Source organism: Parus major, chromosome 2 (genome assembly GCF_001522545.3).
Source record: "Parus major isolate Abel chromosome 2, Parus_major1.1, whole genome shotgun sequence".
Taxonomy (NCBI): domain Eukaryota; kingdom Metazoa; phylum Chordata; class Aves; order Passeriformes; family Paridae; genus Parus; species Parus major.
Window position 1 is genome coordinate 2018158 of NC_031769.1, and position 9651 is coordinate 2027808.

Genomic DNA, 9651 nt, shown 5'->3' on the forward strand with positions numbered 1-9651 from the left:
TTCACTGATTTAGCAAACAATTCCTTGGGTGAATAATAATCTGTGAGGAGAGCAACTGTGGGATGCCATCCCAACACCAGCACAATCCTGGATAAAGATCCAGCATTTCTGTTTGAGGATGAGCAGTGCTGACTCTGGGTGAAGGAACCAGCTCTGAAAGGGTGGATTAAAGCCTGGGTGCTTTTCCCAGAGCAGGAAACAAGACTGGAAGGTAAAACAAATGAATAAATGCAAGAATTTTGTGTGCATGGGAAGAAGAGAATTGGAAAACCAAAGGGATTTTGGAAACCCTTTGGGGACCCAAGTCAGAGTTTCCAAAGTAACAGAATCATACCATGGTCTGGGTTGGAGGGGACCTTAAAGATGATCTTGTTCCAAGGTTTTGGTTGGATATCAGGGAAAGGTTCTTCCCCCAGAGGGTGGTGGAGCACTGCCCAGGCTCCCCAGGGAATGGGCACATTCCCAAGGCTGACAGAGCTCCAGGGGTGTTTGGACAACGCTCTCAGGCATGGGGTGGGATTGTTGGGGTTGGACTCGTGATCCTTGTGGGCCCCTTCCAACTCAGAATATTCCATGATTCCATGATTCATCCCAGTCTGCCTGCAGCTGGGGTTTATTGATGAAATCTCCAGTGCTCTTGGATGTTGGGAAGGGGGAAATGTTGAATTTTTGGGATGTTCTCATGACCCCACTCTCCTGTGAGATTCCCCTGGGTTGCTCCAGCAGGCAGTGGAGGGAGATGTTCAGGATCCAAGGCAGGTTATCAGGGATGGTGAAGGAGGTGCTGAGTGGCCCTGCTAAGTCCTCTTGCTGCCCAAGCCAGTCCTCCCAGGCTGCAAACTGGGAACAGCAGAAATACCAGGAGTAGAGCCATGAAAATGTGCTGTTAAATCAAAGAAGGGTTGGAGAAGAGGCCCAGGAATGGAGGCAAGGCTGGAAATCTTTAGAGGAGCTCAGTCCACCAACTCCATGGACAGAGGGATGGTAGTTTGTGAGCCCATGAACAGCCCACTGAATGGATGTTTAGAAATAAAGAGCTCTTCAGTCTGTCACACAAAGGTGTGAGGAGATTTAAATGCAAATAAACAAAGTTAGCTACAATCAAACACCAAACCTGGCACCTGTTTCAGCACTGAAGTTGATTGTGTGATGGGGAAATTTAGCAGAGAGGATGACAATTCACATCACACACGTTTTAGAAGAGAAAAATATTTTATCTCTATGTATGTTCTAGTTCAAAACAGGATTTTTTTTCTTCTCTGGCTTTTATTTACACAAGAAGTCTGGGAGAGGAATCCCAGTGCTTCTCTGGCTATTTAAACTCCTTCCCTGAACCGAGGCAGAGGATGAGAAGGAACTCTGTCCTCTGAGAACCATGGAAGCATCACCACATGAGTCACTCCCAGCCCAATTAGGCTTCCACACAGACACCATCAGATGGGAATTCGTCATGAATTGCCTGGAGAAAGAATTACACCTGTGAAGACCACGATTCTCAGAAATCCTCTCATCCTTTCTGTCAAGGGAAGGCTTTCTTTGCATTCCTGCCATTTCTTGGAATCCTCCTTTCCATTTGTGTGTTCACATAAACTCATTCCACTGAACCTCTCCTAAGAGGAAAAGCTGAGAGTGTTTGGATTGCTGAGCCTGGAGAAGAGAAGGCTCCAGGGAAAAATGGTTTTAAATGGAAAAAGGGGAGATTTAGACAAGCTATTATGAAAAAACCCTTCTTTGTGAGGGTGGGGAGGCCCTGGCACAGGGTGCCCAGAGCAGTTGTGGCTGCCCCTGGATCCCTGGAAGTGTCCAAGGCCAGGTTGGACAAGGCTTGGATCAACCTGGGATAGTGGGAGGTGTCCCTGCCATGGCAGGGGGTGGAACTGGGTTGACTTTGAAGTCCCTTTAAACCCAATTCATTCTAGAATTCTGTGTCTTTGAGCAGCAGCATTTTCTTAGAGCAGCACTACCAATGACAGCCTTGGTGCCTTGGCTGAGAATGGAGCCCCCATTTGCCTCCCCATTTCATCTCAGCCTAATTTTTGGACTCTTGTATCACTTAAAGCAGCCCCAATCCAAACCCCTCAATGGTGACTGGATTAAGAAGTATTTAATTTTATCACTGTCTTGTTTAGGAACTGTCTTATATTTACACTTAACACATAAATATCCAGAAGCTCCACAGGAATTCAGCTCTGGGACCAAATATATATATATCATATATGGGATAAACCCACCAAAATCAGATGAGCCTACAAGAGGGGAGGCCTCTGGAGCAGGGAATGTTCCCACACTGCCATGCACCATCTCTTCCCATCTCTTGCCCATGGAGCTTGTCTTCTTCAGGGTTTGCTCATAGAGGATATACCACAGACAGGTCCTTTTCCTGGCCAGGACCTGGACTCTTTCATGGCAACAGCACTGTGGGAGGATGGCATTCCCACAAACCATCCCCTCCTGGGGAGAGCAGAGGGAAAGGGAGCTGACTGTGATGAGCCCGGTGTTCTTCATGCTGGACTCTGGGAATAACAGTGGGATCACACAACCCCAGAGTCAGGGAACAGCATCACCCTACAGCCAACCTTCACCCCACACACCGGGTACAGCCGCTCCAGGGGCTGCTGTGGGGTCCCCAAGGCCTGCCCTGGGGACAAGAGTCTGCTCTTTCTGCAGGTCCTGGTGCCTCTTGAGCCATGTCTAATGAAATCTGCCCAGAAAAGCCTTTTATAATGATATTTTCCATGCAGGTATCACTCAGGCTGATTATCTCCTAAGCCAACACCACAATGCCACCAGGTCAGAGCAGTGCAGGGATTGTACCAGGGAATGGGAGATCAGAGCCCAGCCCAGCTCTGAGGGCTCAGCAGAGCCAATTACACCCAAAGTGCCTGGAAATCAGTCCCAAATCAAATAAAACCAGAAGCAGTGCTGGTTTGTGCCACTCAGCACGGAGAGGATCACAGCCTGCTCAGAGTCACACAGTGCTCCTGTTATAAATGAGGCTTGAGACTTTTTGATGTAATTAAAGCCTGGCCTGTTTATTAATACTGAGCTGCAGCTGAAGGAGAACCCAGGCTAATCCTGTGTGCTCCACGCTACAAACCGGGACAGCAACAACACATCCCAACAAATTCCCGAACAGAAAACGCTCCTGCTAACACGTAACATCCTGTTTTATACCCTCCCTTAGGCCTGCATTGGTCCATTTTTGGATCCTTTTCGGGATTGGCTGCTTTCCTGGGCTCTGATTGGTCCACAGCCGCGTTCATCCTGGTCCAATCATTTTCCCAGGGCGTCGAATGATTGGTGGATGTTTCTTCCAATCATTACTCGCGATGCTGATGACATCACATTCTTGAATGTTCTTGAATGTTCTATTCCAGGCCCCATAAGCCCCCTTATATTTCTTACCAATCCCAATTCTATCCACCCGACCCCAATCCAGTATCAACCCCGAACACTCCAAAATCCTTAACAATCATCTTAAAAACTTTACAACAATTAAACACAGCTAACTTTTATCATAACATCAATTAACTCTCCAACAGTAACAGCTTTAATTAATCTCCCAAGGTCAACAAAAAGATCCCTTATAACCCTCCCAGGAATGGAATTCTGCTCCCGAGTTTGGCACATTTGGGGATGCAGGGAGCTGCCACTGCCCCTCTGGAGTCAGGAATCAGCAGCACTGTGGATCCTTTTACCCTGTGCTTCCCTCCATGCTGACTTCACATCGTTTAGATGGGTTTAAAAATGGTATAAACCCTTTGCATACAGAATGACTTTGTCCCTGATATATATATATATCTATATATCTATCTATCTATATATATCTATATATAAATGTGTATATGTATATGTATATATTTTTATTTAATTTTATATTTATATTTATATTTCTAATTTTATTTTTATTTTTATTTCTAATTTTATTTTTATTTTTATTTTATTTTTATGTATGTATATTATTTTATAAATTTCTAGATATAAATATATATCTATATGTAATTTATTTGTATATTATATATTATTTATACATATTTTTATTATTTATTTTTATATTTATATAATATATTTATATAATATATAATATATGATATAGTATATAGTATATAGTATATAGTATATAGTATATAGTATTTTAAAGGTGTCTAGTTACACAAACCTTAGACACACAAATACCACATAAAAATATAAATATAAATATAAATATAAATATAAATATAAATATAAATTTATTTCTTTATTTAAGTATTGTGTACAAATACCACATAAAAATATAAATATAAATATAAATATAAAGTTAATATAAGTATAAATATATGAATATGAATATATGACTATAAATATAAAAAATATAAATATAAATATAAATATAAATATAAATATAAATATAAATATAAATATAAATATAAATATAAATATAAATATAAATATAAATATAAATATAAATATAAATTTATTTCTTTATTTAAGTATTGTGTGTACCCACTCTGGCTCCCCTGTACCCGTTTCCCTTTTGGCAGCCATGGGCTCAATCCCACCCAGTACAGAAGACAAAGGTACCAAACATTCCCTCATCCCTCTCTGCCCATGAGCTGCAGTTTGCTGTGGCCACAAAGGGGGATAAAGAAGGAAATGGAATCTGCAAGGACTCACAATCGTACAACCAATGTTAACAAATTGGGGCAGGTATTTGAGATAAATTTTGTTTTTCAAAAGCATCCATCCATCAGCACCTGGAAGTCTTTTTCCAAAGGTTCACAGGAGTTAGAGAGTCAGGAATGTGCCTCTCATGGACCATCTGTCCTGCTCAGGAGCCTTTGGAAACATCCACACAAGATCCATAGTGGGGAGAAATACTTCAGGATAAATTGTTCTTTGTCCCAAATGTTTTAATCATTTTCCCAGGTGGGGGCTGGACATTATCCTCAGCCTTGGGTCTAAAGGGATGCATTTACACAAAGAAAAATTTTTATATGAGAGGTCAAACCCCTCACAAGGTATTAAATATCAGTATTAAACATGGGGGTGTTTTCAAAAGAGTTTTGATTTTTTTTTTATAATTGACAACTGAGTCTTGTGATAAAATTATGGGATTTGGTAGACTGAGGGCAAGAATCTTCATTCCAAGAGCCAGTGCTCAGTGCCAGACAAGGCAGGTGAGCAGGAGGGTGGGGAGGTGGAAACACTTTTCCTTGGGGAAACACCACGCTTGGCAAGGGATTGCAAACATCACTGAGTTGGGATGGACCTTCAAGGTCTCACCACACCAAAACCTTCACCACCTCCCCAAGGAGAAACGCCACACCATCAGAGCAAGAAAAGTGTCCCTTCAAACCCAAACCAGCCGTGAGGGAGGGCCTGGGGTGCTCCTCAGCACCTGCAGGCTCAAGGCACAGCCTGTTTTCCTCCAGCTGCTGCCCAGCACGGTGTGTCCCTCGTGGCAACATTCCTCTGGGACACCCCAGACCAGCATCCCTGCTCCCCTCACAGCTGACAGCCCTTTGAAGGGGCTGAGCCCTGGCTTTATCTCCAGGATTTTTCTAATGAGCTCTTAAACCTTCTATCAATGACACATTCCATCAGTGGATCAAGGCACCTAAATAAAATTGACATAAGGCAAGGCCTTTTAATTATCCAATTATTTTGTTTCAAGCAGCAGCTGGTAAAAAGTAAAAAGACTTAGTGTTCTTCTTTCGTCTCTGTTGACATAAAATCAAGGATCAAAGCACCTTAATTTTTGCCCTCTGATTTTTCTTTCCTTGATTTAAACATGCCTGTTATGAGTTCAGTGGCCTTCCTGCCCCTTTGCTTATTTAGCAGTGATTAGTGAGTGCTGAAGCTGCAAAGCCTCGCTGCTGTGGGATGAGGCCCCCATGGCACTGGGAGCTGATGCTGTGCAGAATAAACTCTCACCCATCACCAGAACAGTTTTCAGTCCCAAGAGTGAGGCAGGAATGATTTATCCATGGGGAGCTAGCATAGGCAGAGATGGAGGGATGTGTGAGAAGTGTTTGGGAGACAAGAGCAGCCAGTGCAGGTCACGCCTCTGCTCAGGGACCTGCTGGAGGTGCTGGCTTGAAATTCCATGGGTGTTGGACCCCCTGTGTCAGATCAGACTGGAGATCTTTAATCCTGCTTGATTTTTTTCCCCACTTTTACTGAGCAGCCAGCTTGGATCTCCCCTGGGTTTGTTAAAGAGCAGATGCTCTGTGGATAAACATGGTCAGACTGATTTTGCACCAGGATTCATCTGAAGGATGAAGTTTTTGAGGAAACCTCATCCCAGTGGGCAATTTGGACCAGCCCAGATGAGACTTGCCCCCAGAGAGGTCCATCCCTCTCCAAGGGAATGGTGATTCCAGGCTCCAGGAAGGTGGCAGGGATCAGGGCATGAATTTTACCTGAATGTAGCCCAAAAATAAATACCACTCCATTTCCTGATTTCTCCTTTCTGAGCCTGGAGCTGCAGGTGTGGTGGGCTGTGAGACTGTAACCTGGCATGCAGAGTCCATCTATCCACGTGCACTCAGGGACAGGGATATTCATGCAGGGATAGGCAGCTGTGAGGGGGATCCAGAGCCCAGGAGAGGGTTCCCAACAGTCTGACTCGTCAGCAGAGGCTCTGCAGGAGTTTCTGTGGAGCAGGGGGTGGTGCAGAAGGTCTCCCCCTTGGCAGGAGCAGAGCAGAGCGTGGGATCCTGCCTGCTCCGGCACAGCCCCGGGGCTGCACAGGCAGGACTCCGTGCTCATGCAGGTGTCCCTGTGGATGAGATCCAGCAGACACCAGCACTGTGCAGGAGGAGGGCTCTGCAGAGAGCTCTCACAGCTAAACAACACAGGCATCACCCAAAGGAGCAAATTTTGGATGGTACCAGGTACTCCCAGCTCCTCCAATGACTCTGGATGTCCTCGAATAAAAGTCTTTTTAAGCCTCTCTTGCAAGACTGGCACCAAAAAGCTTTCACAGCCTTGCCAAGTTTTAGGTAGTTTTAGGTGAGCTCTACACGGGCAGACCTGGTCTGCAATTCTTGTCACTCAGCTCAGCTGTGCTGGAGGACCTGCTTCTAATTCATGGAGCTTCCTCTCATCCAGTGCTCCCAAATCCAAAAGATCTCTTTTGCTATGGGACATTTTAAACTCCAGGCTCCTCACCACCAGGAGAAGCTTGCTGAGCTATCCTTCACCTCCCCTTCCTTAGCTGCAGCTGTGAAAAACAAAAAATTGAATAGATGAGGGATTCCAGTGCCAAATCAGCCTTTTGCTGGTAGCACAGGGTGGGAGGTGAGGGGCACGCTGGCCTTCCCAGTCAATCCCTGCAACAGAATGGTCACTCCATGGGTTTTTGTGAACACAGGACATGATCAAAATCACCACCACTCTCTGGAGTCTCTCCTAGGGTGAATCTCTGGATGATTCCGTGCTGGTTTGGCGAGGGGATTTTGCTCAGGATGTTGGCTAATTGCAGGGCTCCTGTTGATAAAGCCAAGGAAGCCAAGGGCATTCCCTCAGCTGGGAAATGTGATGTCTAGAGGAGCTGGTCAGCAAATATTAGCCACATGAAATGTTGCCCTCACCAGCTCTTCTCCTTCAGTTCTGTGCTGTCATGGGTCTGGCTCCTTCTGTGGCATTGGCCAAGCTCCTTTGCCCTGGGCTGTTCTGTTCTGCAGCTCAGGAAGGTTTATTTGAGTCCCAAAGGTCCAGCTGACAATGTCAGATTTACTCTCAGATGTCCACAGTGCACACCACATTCAGGCACTCCATCAGCTTGGCTACACCAGGGGTTGCACTTAATGATCCAAACTCAGGATATTCCATGTTTCTAAGGTCACAAATACAGCCCAGCTGCTGTGTTCGCTGTCAAAACCAAGCCCACATGGAGACAAGGACCTTGGGAATGGTCCAAACCTCTTAACTTTGAATGTCCAGAGAAGGTGGCAGCTTCTTTCATGTCTCTTCAGGCTGAACCTCTCCTCAAAGTCCTTCTGTTTGTTTTTGTGGGGCAGGTGACCACCCCAGACTGCCAAACCAGCCCTGTGGCTCTCTAAAGGCAGGTGAGGTGAGCACCATCCTCACTGAACCTGCTGACTTCAGTCCAAGCCAAGGGGGCTGAGATTTCTCTGAGCTGGTGCCACTTCAGGTGTCCCCAAATCCTGTGATATCCAGGGTGCCATCAGCAGGGGAATGACTTAGAACAGCAGAAAGTTGGGGGCCAGGGATTAAATCTGAAAAAACCCACATGTGGCATCACTGGAAGCCTAAGGAGCAGAAAACTCAGACCTCACAAAGTCCATCTCTGAGGATCAGGCTTTGTCTGGGGTTAACAGGAACAGCATTTGGGAAAAAGAAACCCAGAGCTGGGGTTTGAGCACTCCCATAAACCAGAGTTTGAGGTCTGGCTGCCTACAGACACAGGCTAGCTCAGATTGAAGCTATATGGGAAGCTCAGATAGAACTGGGGGTTCCAGAACTTAATCATATCAGCAATCCCAGGTTACTCCTTTCATAATTAAAGAATAATTAAAGGAGAAATCCAAGGTAAAGCTCAGCACTGGGTCTCACTCAGAGGAACACAAATTTCTCACAGCAGACACAGGAATGACAAACCATAATTAACATCTAGGAGCAGCCAGTGAGAGGCAATGACTCCTATTGTAAATTAAATATCAGTTTGGTCAGGGGGTCAATAAAAATAGGCTTTCACCTGCTCCTAATTAATTCCCCCACTACAATAGCTGTTTGTTCCCACTCAGGAGAGGACAGGGCTGTGAGACAGGGTGTGCAGAGGGTGGAATTCACCTCTCTGAGGCAGCCCTGACCTGCTCACTCTCAGGGCTTTGTGAGGGCAAAAGTCCTTTGCATAAAGGTGTTTTTTACCCCTGTGTGAAGCTGAAGAATTGCATATTTTAATCTGCTGAGCCCGTGGCTGCTGCTGGCTGGGCTCTGGCAGCAATGGCAGTGGCTGCAATCCAGCTGCAGAACCTGCCCTCCCCGTGTGTTCGTGTGCAGGCAGCGTGTGTTCATGCAGCTATGCAAATGCACCAGCAGCGTGTTTTTAATGCATTCAAATTTCATCACAGCTTGAATTAAAAAAAAATCAAAAAAAATCCAAAAAAAAACTAAACAAAACAAAACCAAAAAATAAAATAAAAAAAAGAAGAAAAAAGCCCCACATTTTTTAAGCCTGCCAAACAAACGCTCTTTTCAACCCACTGGCAATTACGGAGAGGTCCTGATCCTTTCTGCATGTTACTGTCAAACAAGTTTTCAGTAGGATTCAATAAAGTGATCTGACATTTCTTTGGAGATCTTTACACACAGTAGCTCAAGCCACGAAAGAACTTTACTTCTGGCAGCTATGTGAATATTTTATTTTGCCCAAAGCTAGACAGGTGTGATCAAGAAGAGCAGGGGGGGAAAAAATATATTAGCAAAAGGCCTTTCAGTGGCAATACAGGTGTTTGCTGGAGTGCAGTCAGTTTGGGTTGTGTGTGTTTTTTTAAAGGAGAAAATCTTAGTAGGGTTAAGATTAAAGGCACAGCACATTTATTTCTCGTAGACTGGAAGTCAGGGAAGCATTTTCTAAAAGAGAGGGCAGGGTTTGCCCCTGGAAAGGGCATTTTGAACTGGATCTGAAATAAGGATTAAGCTCCC